This window comes from Podarcis vaucheri (assembly GCF_965113315.1).
Source record: "Podarcis vaucheri genome assembly, chromosome: 3".
NCBI lineage: Eukaryota > Metazoa > Chordata > Lepidosauria > Squamata > Lacertidae > Podarcis > Podarcis vaucheri.
In genome coordinates, this window is record NC_138761.1 from 1,011,401 (window position 1) to 1,020,430 (window position 9,030).

The following is a 9,030-nucleotide window of genomic DNA, read 5'->3' on the forward strand; positions in this document are numbered from 1 at the left end:
GGTAAGCGGTACCTATTTATCTACTTGCACCTGGGGGTGCTTTCGAACTGCTAGGTTGGCAGGCGCTGGGACCGAGCAGTGGGAGCGCACCCCGCCGCGGGGATTCGAACCGCCGACCTTTCGATCGGCAAGTTAATTTTGTGATTTGTCCCCACAAAACACTTCATCACAATTTCTTCCTATCTATTCAAAGGGCCTTTGCTGCACGATACCAAATGGAAGAATTCATTGATAAATGTATCTCTGTACTGGCTCACTGGGAAAACTTCAGAAATTCATCTAGACCTGTGAGCTCAGCTCCTCAGCAGCCCCTCTGCCTGAGGGATAATCCCTGGCCTCCGGATACCTGAGTGCCAGACAGGTAGCCATTCCAGGAATAACAAACCCAGATGAAGACAAAAGGGTGGGATGAACTTGGGGGCTCTTTTGTACGGGCTTCCACCTTGTTCCACCTGGTGGCAGGTGGGAGTCCTGTTGCCCCAGTCTTCAATCAAGACCAAGCCTCCTGGCTGCTCTTTTGCTCTGGTATTCCTGGCTGGGGTCCTTGGTTTTTGTCCAAGGGAGTCCTCAGATTTCTCCATTAACAAAGGTGACAGAACTGATTGCGGAAACTGTCAAGGCATCTCTCTATTCTTCTCTGGCTGTGGCCGGCAGAATTCTTGGAAGGATCTAAGTGGTTTTTAGCTGCAATGCTATAAGGGAATATGAAAAATGGATTACGAATAGGTAAAGATTTAATGGTACAATATTTTAAGATTAAAGATTAGGATAAACAAAGAGGGGAAGGATTTGCTGAACCAACAAACTGAATTGGAATACAAAAAAGGGAGGCGTGAGGAGGTCCGGGAAACAAGCTAATGAAAAATAAGTAATGGAAAGGCTGAGTTGTTTTTAATTATTTTTATTTTGTATTTTTCTTTTTTCTATTTTTCTTTTGTAATATTTTTAAAACTTTAATAAACATCTTATAAAAAAAACAAAATTCTTGGAAGGATCTTAGCAAACCGTCTCTTAACCATATCCGAGGTGCCCCTTCCTGAATCCCAAAATGGTTTTCGGCCTTCTAGGGGGACAGTGGACATGATTTTCACCCCTTGACAGCTTCAAGAAAAACGCAGAGAGCAAAACCAACCCCTGTGTATGGCATTTATTGACCTGACTAAGGCTTTTGACACTGTAAATCATAATGCCCTGTGGGCTGTCCTTCTGAAAATTGGCTGCCAAGATAAATTTGTGAACATTCTTCGGCTCCTCCATAATAATATGACAGCAACAATCGCAGATAACAATGGCTCTCAAAGTGAACCATTCGTAGTGGGATCAGGGGTTAAACAGGGTTGTGTTATTGCCCCAACTCTATTCATTACTTTCATTGCCATGATCCTACACTTTGTCAAAGGGAAACTCCCCACCGGAGTAGAAATCATATACCGAACAGATGGAAAGCTCTTTAATCTGAGCAGGCAGAAAGCAAAGAGTAAGGTTACTGTAACTTCCGTCATAGACCTTCAGTATGCTGATGACAATGTAGTGTGTACACACTCAGAGGATGACCTCCAAACCATTCTAAATATCTTCACAGAAGCTTACAAAAAGCTTGGCCGGTCGCTCAAGATCCCAAAAACCAAAGTGCTGCACTGACAAGTACAAAATACCCCTCTGCAGCGCCACAAATCCAACTCAATTGTGTAATGTCGGAAAATGTTGATCACTTCTCCCACCTGGGCAGTTATCTTTCCACAAAGGACAACATTGATGCCAAAATCCAGCATCGCCTGAGCTCTGCAAGTGCGGCTTTCTCCTGATTGAAGGGCAGAGTATTTGAGGACCTGGACATTTGCAAGGAAACCAAAATGCTTGTTTACAAAGCTCTTGTACTACCAACCTTACTGTATGCTTGTGAAACATGGACCACTTATAAAGGCCATCTCCAACTCCTCGAAAGATCCCACCAACGGTGTTTCCCCAAAAATTACAATCACTTAGGAAGACAGGTGAACTAATACCATTGTATGGGAAGAAGCAAAGATCACCAGTGATTCTTCAACATCAGCTTCCTTGGACTGGTCATGTTGTGCGGATGCCTGATGATCGTCTTCCAAAGCAACTACTTACTCCAAACTTAAAAATGGAAAGCATAATGCTGGTGGTCAACAAAAGAGGTTTAAACCAAAAGAGATTTAAAATTTGTCTCAAGGCAATTTTTAAAAAAATGCAGCATAAACACCAATAATTGGGAAACACTGGCCTGCGAGCGCTCCAGTTGGAGAACAGCCTTGACCAAAGGTGTCCTGGGCTTTGAAGACACTCAAACTCAGGATGCAAGGGAGAAATGTGCTAAGAGGAAGGCACATTTGGCAAATCCACACCGTGATCAACTCCCGCCCGGAAACCAATGTCCCCACTGTGGAAGGAGGTGTGGATCCAGAATTGGCCTCCACAGTCACTTACGGACTCATCGTTAAAACCACGTTTACTTGGCTACGAGGGATCGCCAAAGGAAACACAAAACTGCATTTCCTGCTGCAGCGGATCTTCTGCAAATGCAATGGCCAGAAGCTGATCTCTCTGCTGCTTCTCTTTCCTCCCTAGAGGGAGCTCTCGACTTTCCCGCGTCTCGGCACAGAGGGGACCTTGCTCCTATCCAAAGGGCGCAGGGAAGGCTCTCTCCCTTGCCAGCCTGTCGCAGGGCCAGCAGCTCAGGCCAGTCACAAGCCAACTGCCTGCCTCTGCTTTCTATCTCTCTAGAGGAGGCGGAGAAAAAAACAAGAGAAGGGGCTCCAAGGGTCATCTAGCCCAACCCGCTGCAATGAAGGAATAATGATGCAAAATATTGATTTATACTGAACAGGTGTTCTGCAGCGCACCCTGTGGGGGGCCTCCCTTGCACTGGGTCCAGGAGCTGTGGCCAGCGCAGAAAGCTGCAGCAGGATCGCTGGCGGGTGTGAGAGCCAATCAGCACGCAGCTCAGTGCTTGGAGATCCACACTGGCTCCCCATTTGCAACTGAGTCAAGTTCAAGGTCGGTTTATATAGCCCTTGGGAGGTCGCCTGACTCCCCATGAGCCCCCGCAAGTGCTTTGAGCTGGCCCTGGTAACAGGTGCAACATCAGATCCACTTTGCACTTGCAAGAAATGGATCTTCTGATAGCAGAGCAACTGCGCTTGGGAACTCCCAGCCTGTGGACCTCAAGCAGGCACCTTCACTGTGTCAGCACCCGCTAAAAACTTTTCTGTTTAGAAAAGTCTATCGGTAGTGGCACCCACTCTGTGCAATGCCCTCCCATCAGACGTTAAGGAGATGAGTAAGGATTCAGGTAGGTAGCCATGTTGGTCTGACGCAGTTGAAATAAATAAAAAAATTGTCCAGTAGCACCTTAGAGACCAACTAAGTTTGTTATGGGTATAATATTTTTATAACATTTAGGAAACATCTGAAGGCAGCCCTGTATAGGGAAGCTTTTTAAGGTTTAATGTTTTACTGTGTTTTTATATATGCTGGAAGTTGCCCAGAGTGGCAACCCAGTCAGATGGGCAGGGAACAAATAATAAACTACTACTACTACTACTACTACTACTACTACTATTATTATTATTATTACTATTATTTGATTTTAATAATATTTTGAATGGCTTTAAACACCTCTTTATGCTAATGCTTTATGCTTTTGTAAACCTCTTAAAGGTTTTAAGTGGTGTAGAAATTTAAATAAAATAAAAATAAATAAGGAATAAGTGTAATTTTTTTGGTCTTCTGGATCCATCAAATTGTGCTTGAGGGCAAAAAGGAGCTTAGCTCTGCTCCCAAAGTTGCATGCAAACAAGCAACTAGCAACTAGCAACTAGCAATTATTATTATTATTATTATTATTATTATTATTATTATTATTATTATTTCAACTTATTCAAACAACTAGCTATGCAGACAGACCCTGGCAATAAAAAGGGGTTGTTAACGTACAGGAATGAGATCCCATTTCTTGGAATCGGCAACTCGGAAAGGGTCAGGGCTGATGCTAAATCCCAAGACTTTATGATGCTCAGGAGGTCTCAGTGGAGAATGAGGGTGGCTGCCTACTTGACTTTGGCTCCCTGGCACCAGAAATTATGGCAAGGAGCAATTGCTGAAAAATTGACCTGCAAGATCCTCTCTGGCTAATTTAGATTTCTGCTCTGTGCGGCACGGCTGCATAACTTGCAGAAATGAAATGGATGGCGATCAACACCTTTTAAAACTCTCTTCAACCGTGGAAGAAAAAGCTCCTCTTCTGCATCTTCCTGTCTATGGACACAGTGACTGTGCCAGCCTCTAGGCATGCATTTGCTGCTCTCTGTTTTGATTTAATGTTCATTTTTGTATAGGGTTTGTTTAGTTGTTTAGTTGTTTAGTCATGTCCACAATTCGTGGACCCCTGGACCAGAACACGCCAGGCCCTCCTGTCTCCCACTGCCTCCCTCATGCTGGTAGCTTCCAGAACACTGTCCAACCATCTTGTCCTCTGTCGTCCCCTTCTCCTTGTGCCCTCCATCTTTCCCAACATCAGGGTCTTTTCCAGGGAGTCTTCTCTTCTCACGAGGTGGCCAAAGTCTTGGAGCCTCAGCTTCAGGATCTGTCCTTCCAGTGAGCACTCAGGGCTGATTTCCTTCAGAATGGAGAGGTTTGATCTTCTTGCTGTCCATGGGACTCTCAAGAGTCTCCTCCAGCACCAGAATTCAAAAGCATCCATTCTTCGGCCATCAGCCTTCTTGATGGTCCAGCTCTCACTTCCATACGTCACTACCGGGAAAACCAGAGCTTGAACTATACAGAATTCAGCAATAAAAATGTAAGCACCCCCCCATCATTCCAGAACTCCCCCCCAAGATGCCTGAGATCCGAGGGGGAGAAGCAAGTCCCATGGAAATGAACTGGATCTGCAGGAGAGCCTAGAGTTTTGTTGAGGTAAGAAAGCTCACCAGACATTGCTTTTTATTTATTTATTTAACTTTTACACTTTTATTGGTTTTCACTTCGCTTGTGAGCTTCTCTAAAGTAAAGATAAAATGAAGTACCCAATACAATTCTCATTTTTAGAAAGTATTAGAAATACTAGTTAAATTTCAACTATAAAACTTTATTACATACAAAACGCTCAACCATTATTATATTGAAAGTTTGTTTTCACAAAGTCCAGCTCATGTACAAAACCAAAACAAAAAGGAGCAAAACATTTTTGCACCATCAAATCAGCCGTGAGCTGTTAATTAAGTCTTTGTTCCTTGAGCATCCTTGGTCAAAAGCTCAAGTCCGGTTATCTGAAACTGGAAACACTTTGCATATTCAAGTAACCCTGAGCATCTAGTGCAATTGCACAAAAGTCATACATAATAGTCCCTTGGCTACTTCTTAAAGGGGGGAAATTGGCATTAAACTCACCAGACATTGCTGTGTGCCGTCTCTGCGTGTGCTGAGAGACAGGCCCATGGGCATCTCGGTCGGCCATAGACATCTCTGTGCCTGATCCAGAAAACTCAGGTGCCTTCCTCCCTTTGAGGAAGGGAGCAGAGAAACAGAGAATCCTAAATCTGAAGGGTCCTGTAGTCCGACCCACTGACGCTGAGCCCTCTGGGTGTCTTGTGGCAAGCCTGGCAAAGCTAACAGAGCGATTTCCCCTACAAGAAAGAAGAGGGAGGTTGGAAAAGGGACGGTTGCCTGAGAGATCCGTGCACCGTTTGGGGATTTCTAGGAAGCGGCAGTGGCACCCATCCTTTCCCTGTTCTTTCTCCCCGCTGAAATGAGTAGCGGAAGCAATTTGGGCTTTTGAATGTCAGAACATTAGAAATCACACATGGAGACAGATGAACTCGTTTAATAACAGAACGCAGAAGAACGGCATGCATAATATATCATGGTGGTGAGAATATGGTTGCTGGCAGCTGTCTGTCCCGAGAGAGAAGGGAGAAATGGCAGCACCCAAGGGACCTGGGCTGCGTGTCTGGAGGTCCTGGGCTGCCCAGGCGACAAAACCCCCCTCTCGGCCTGGCTGATGGGGTCCAAAGGAAAGCAGAGCGAGATATTTGGCACCAGTTTGGCTGCATGAATTGCCGGAAGGAGGTGCGCAAGGCACCACCCAACCGCCTTAGGGACTCCACTCTGGATTTGCGTAGGGTTTACTTCTCAGCCTTTTCGTCTTCTGGAGACGTCCTGCAAGGCCGTGGGGCAAATAAAAATATATTGTATTACCAAAAATGCTCATAACTGAGAGCCAGCACCTTTTTTAGGATGCTTTTCGTTTATATTGGACACTTGACTGTGTGTATCTGTGTGTTTTAGGCTGCCTGCGCTTTTTATTTGTTTGTTTAGTTATTTTATATCCCCCTTGGCCCAAGCCTCAGGCTTACAACAGGCAAGCAAATAAAAAATACGTAGAATCCATGAAATCCTTAACAGCCAGGGGCAATTCACTGAAGAGCAATTGCAAACAGCAGCCGTTGCAGCAGCAATCAGGCCTCCCTTCCTGCCGGCACCTGCGGAAAAAGATGTGACTTAAGTAGCAGAGAGATTTGGGCCAGACGCACCTCAGTCGGAAGGGAGTTCCCCATTTGAGGAGCCACCACAGAAAAGACCCTTTCCCAAGCCTGTAAAGAGCATTGGAACATTCAGGACAGGTAACGGGAAGGACTTTTTCATGCAGTGCATAGTTCCACTTGCTGGAATTCCACTTGCTGGAAACCGCAGGACGGGAGAGTTGGTCTTGTGTTCGAATTTCCCGCAATGGGCATTTGGTTGTCCACGGTGGGAGCAGACTGCTGGACTAGACAGACCAGGTTCTCCACTGGAGCGCAAGGCGGGCTGGACAATGGCAGTGGAGCTGTGGGGCTGGACCCCCGCCTTGCCACAGTCGCAAGGGAGCTGGGACCCCTTCCCCGCCTGAGCCGCCCCCTCTGGGCTGGACCATGGCAACCCTTCCTGGTTCTGCCATTTGTGGGGGGTCCCGCCGTGCTCCTGACACCCACCCCCTTTCCTTGCCGCCCGTGGGGAGCAGAGAAGGCAGTTCTTCCTGGAGAGTCCGTCCACCTCCTGAGTTAATGCCTAACTTGCAGGCAGGGTGTGTCTGGCCAGGAGCTCAGGGACGCTTGGAAGATTCCAGCGCTGACATGGCACCCCCCCAGGTTTGCTCAGGGCAGGGAATGGGGCTGGGGGGCTGGAGGAAGAGGGAGGGGGGAGAGAGGGCACCCCACTTCCTTCCCAGGGCAGACTCTCGCCCTCCAGTGTCAGAGGCGGGAGACTGGGGGTGACTAGGCGAGCAGGGGAGGCCTGTTGCTTTGCACCCCGTTCCTGGGCTTCCGAAGGGGCGTCTGGCGGGCTGGGAGGCTGGACTAGAGGGGCCCCTTTGGGCCTGATCCAGCCCCTGCTGCAGAGGCGCATGTCGCTCAGGCTTTGGAGCTGAAATCCCCAGAAGTGGCTGGTGGTCTCTTGGGTGGGGGGCAGGTGTCCCCTCCCCAATGGGTCCAGGGGTCTTGGGGTCTCCCCTGTGTGTCTCTGAGACATTCTCCTTAGATGTGCAAGAGAGCCCTTATGGGGGGGGATGCCCCCACAGCTTGGTTTTTTCAGGGGGTGGGAGTCTCAGCCAAGAGCCTGCCTTTAAAAGGTCTCTGCCCTGGTCCAGGCAACAGAAGGCAAGCAGCTGGGAGCCTGGGGAGGGGGCAGAGGGGCATCTCTCTCTCTCTCTCTAAATAATGTTTATTTATTTTCCATTTAATTATATACATTCACATCATCATGATCCACTTTACCACCCTGGCTCTATCAACTTCCTTCCCTCCCGCCTCGTGGCTTTCAAAATTAAATTTATATCATTGCATTTTGTACGTTTTCCAATTCTAATTGCACTCATTACAGAATGACTCAAAATTTAAACAGATGTAGAAAGGTAGAAAATTTCTCATTACAAGTCTTCAGACAAACCCTGCTAGCGATGTTAATTGCTTACAATAATCTTTCAAATATTGTATAAATTTACTCCAGTCCTTTTGGAATACTTGATCACGCCGGTTTCGGATTTTTCCCGTCAGCTTCGCCAGTTCCGCAAAGTCCATCATCTTCCTCTGCCCCTCTTCTTTCGTTGGTACTTCTTGTAGTTTCCATTTTGGGGCTAAAAGAATTCTTGCTGCGGTTGTTGCACACATAAACAGTCTTTTAGCTTCCCTTGGTATCTCTTCACCCAATAAAAAGGCTTCTGGTTTTTAACAAAACTATTTTAAAACATTTTCTTTAACTCATTATATACCATTTCCCAGAAAGCCTTTAGGGGCATTGAGGTATCTCAGTCCTCCTGGCGGAGAACTAGAACTCGGAGCCTGCTTAGCAAGCTCACGCCCAGAGGAGGAGACCCAGCGCTGCTCTCTCAGGGCACAAGGCACACCGGCAGCTTCCAGCCCCCTGCCCAGCTGGGCATCCTCAAAACCAAGCTCCAGCCATCCTGAATTTTGACAAGCTCTCAGAAAAAGGTGACATGTTAGAAGTCTCTAAGATTACAAAAGGCGTGGACAGAGGAAAGTTGTTCTCACTCTCTCCTAACGCTGAAACTTACAGACATCCAATGAAGCTGAAGACGGAGGAAGATGAAAGAAATTGCTTCTTTATGCAGTGCAGTGTTAACCTATGGAACTCGCCGCCTCAGGAGACAGTGATAACCAACAAGCTAGATGGCTTTAAAAGAGACAGCAGTGTTTCTGAATGCCAGTTGCTGGAAACCACAAGAGAGGACAGGACTCTGGTGCTCATTTCCTTGGCATCTGATGGGAAGGCGTTACACAGGGTGGGCACCACTACCGAGAAAGCCCTCTGCCTGGTTCCCTGTAGCTTTGCTTCTCACAATGAGGGAACAGCCAGAAGGCCCTCGGAGCTGGACCTCAGTGTCCAGGCTGGACGGTGGGGGTGGAGATGCTCCTTCAGGTATACTGGGCTGAGGCCATTTAAGGCTTTCAAGGTCAGCACCAACATTTTGAATTGTGTTCGGAAACGTACTGGGAGCCAATGTAGGTCTTT

General features: G+C 47.1%; 2 protein-coding genes across 2 annotated transcripts in view; one reads left to right on the plus strand and one right to left on the minus strand.

Annotated features, from left to right (window-relative positions):
- ABHD1 (abhydrolase domain containing 1) overlaps positions 1 to 9,030 on the minus strand; it is a 128,826-nt gene that overhangs the window by 37,720 nt on the left and 82,076 nt on the right. The window lies entirely within an intron of this gene.
- LOC309529408 (cGMP-dependent protein kinase 1-like) overlaps positions 7,048 to 9,030 on the plus strand; it is a 36,925-nt gene continuing 34,942 nt past the window's right edge. Inside the window, exon 1 of the mRNA XM_082217526.1 lies at positions 7,048 to 7,151. The gene's annotated coding sequence lies outside the window, so the exon portion shown is untranslated. The remainder of the gene's footprint in view (positions 7,152 to 9,030) is intronic.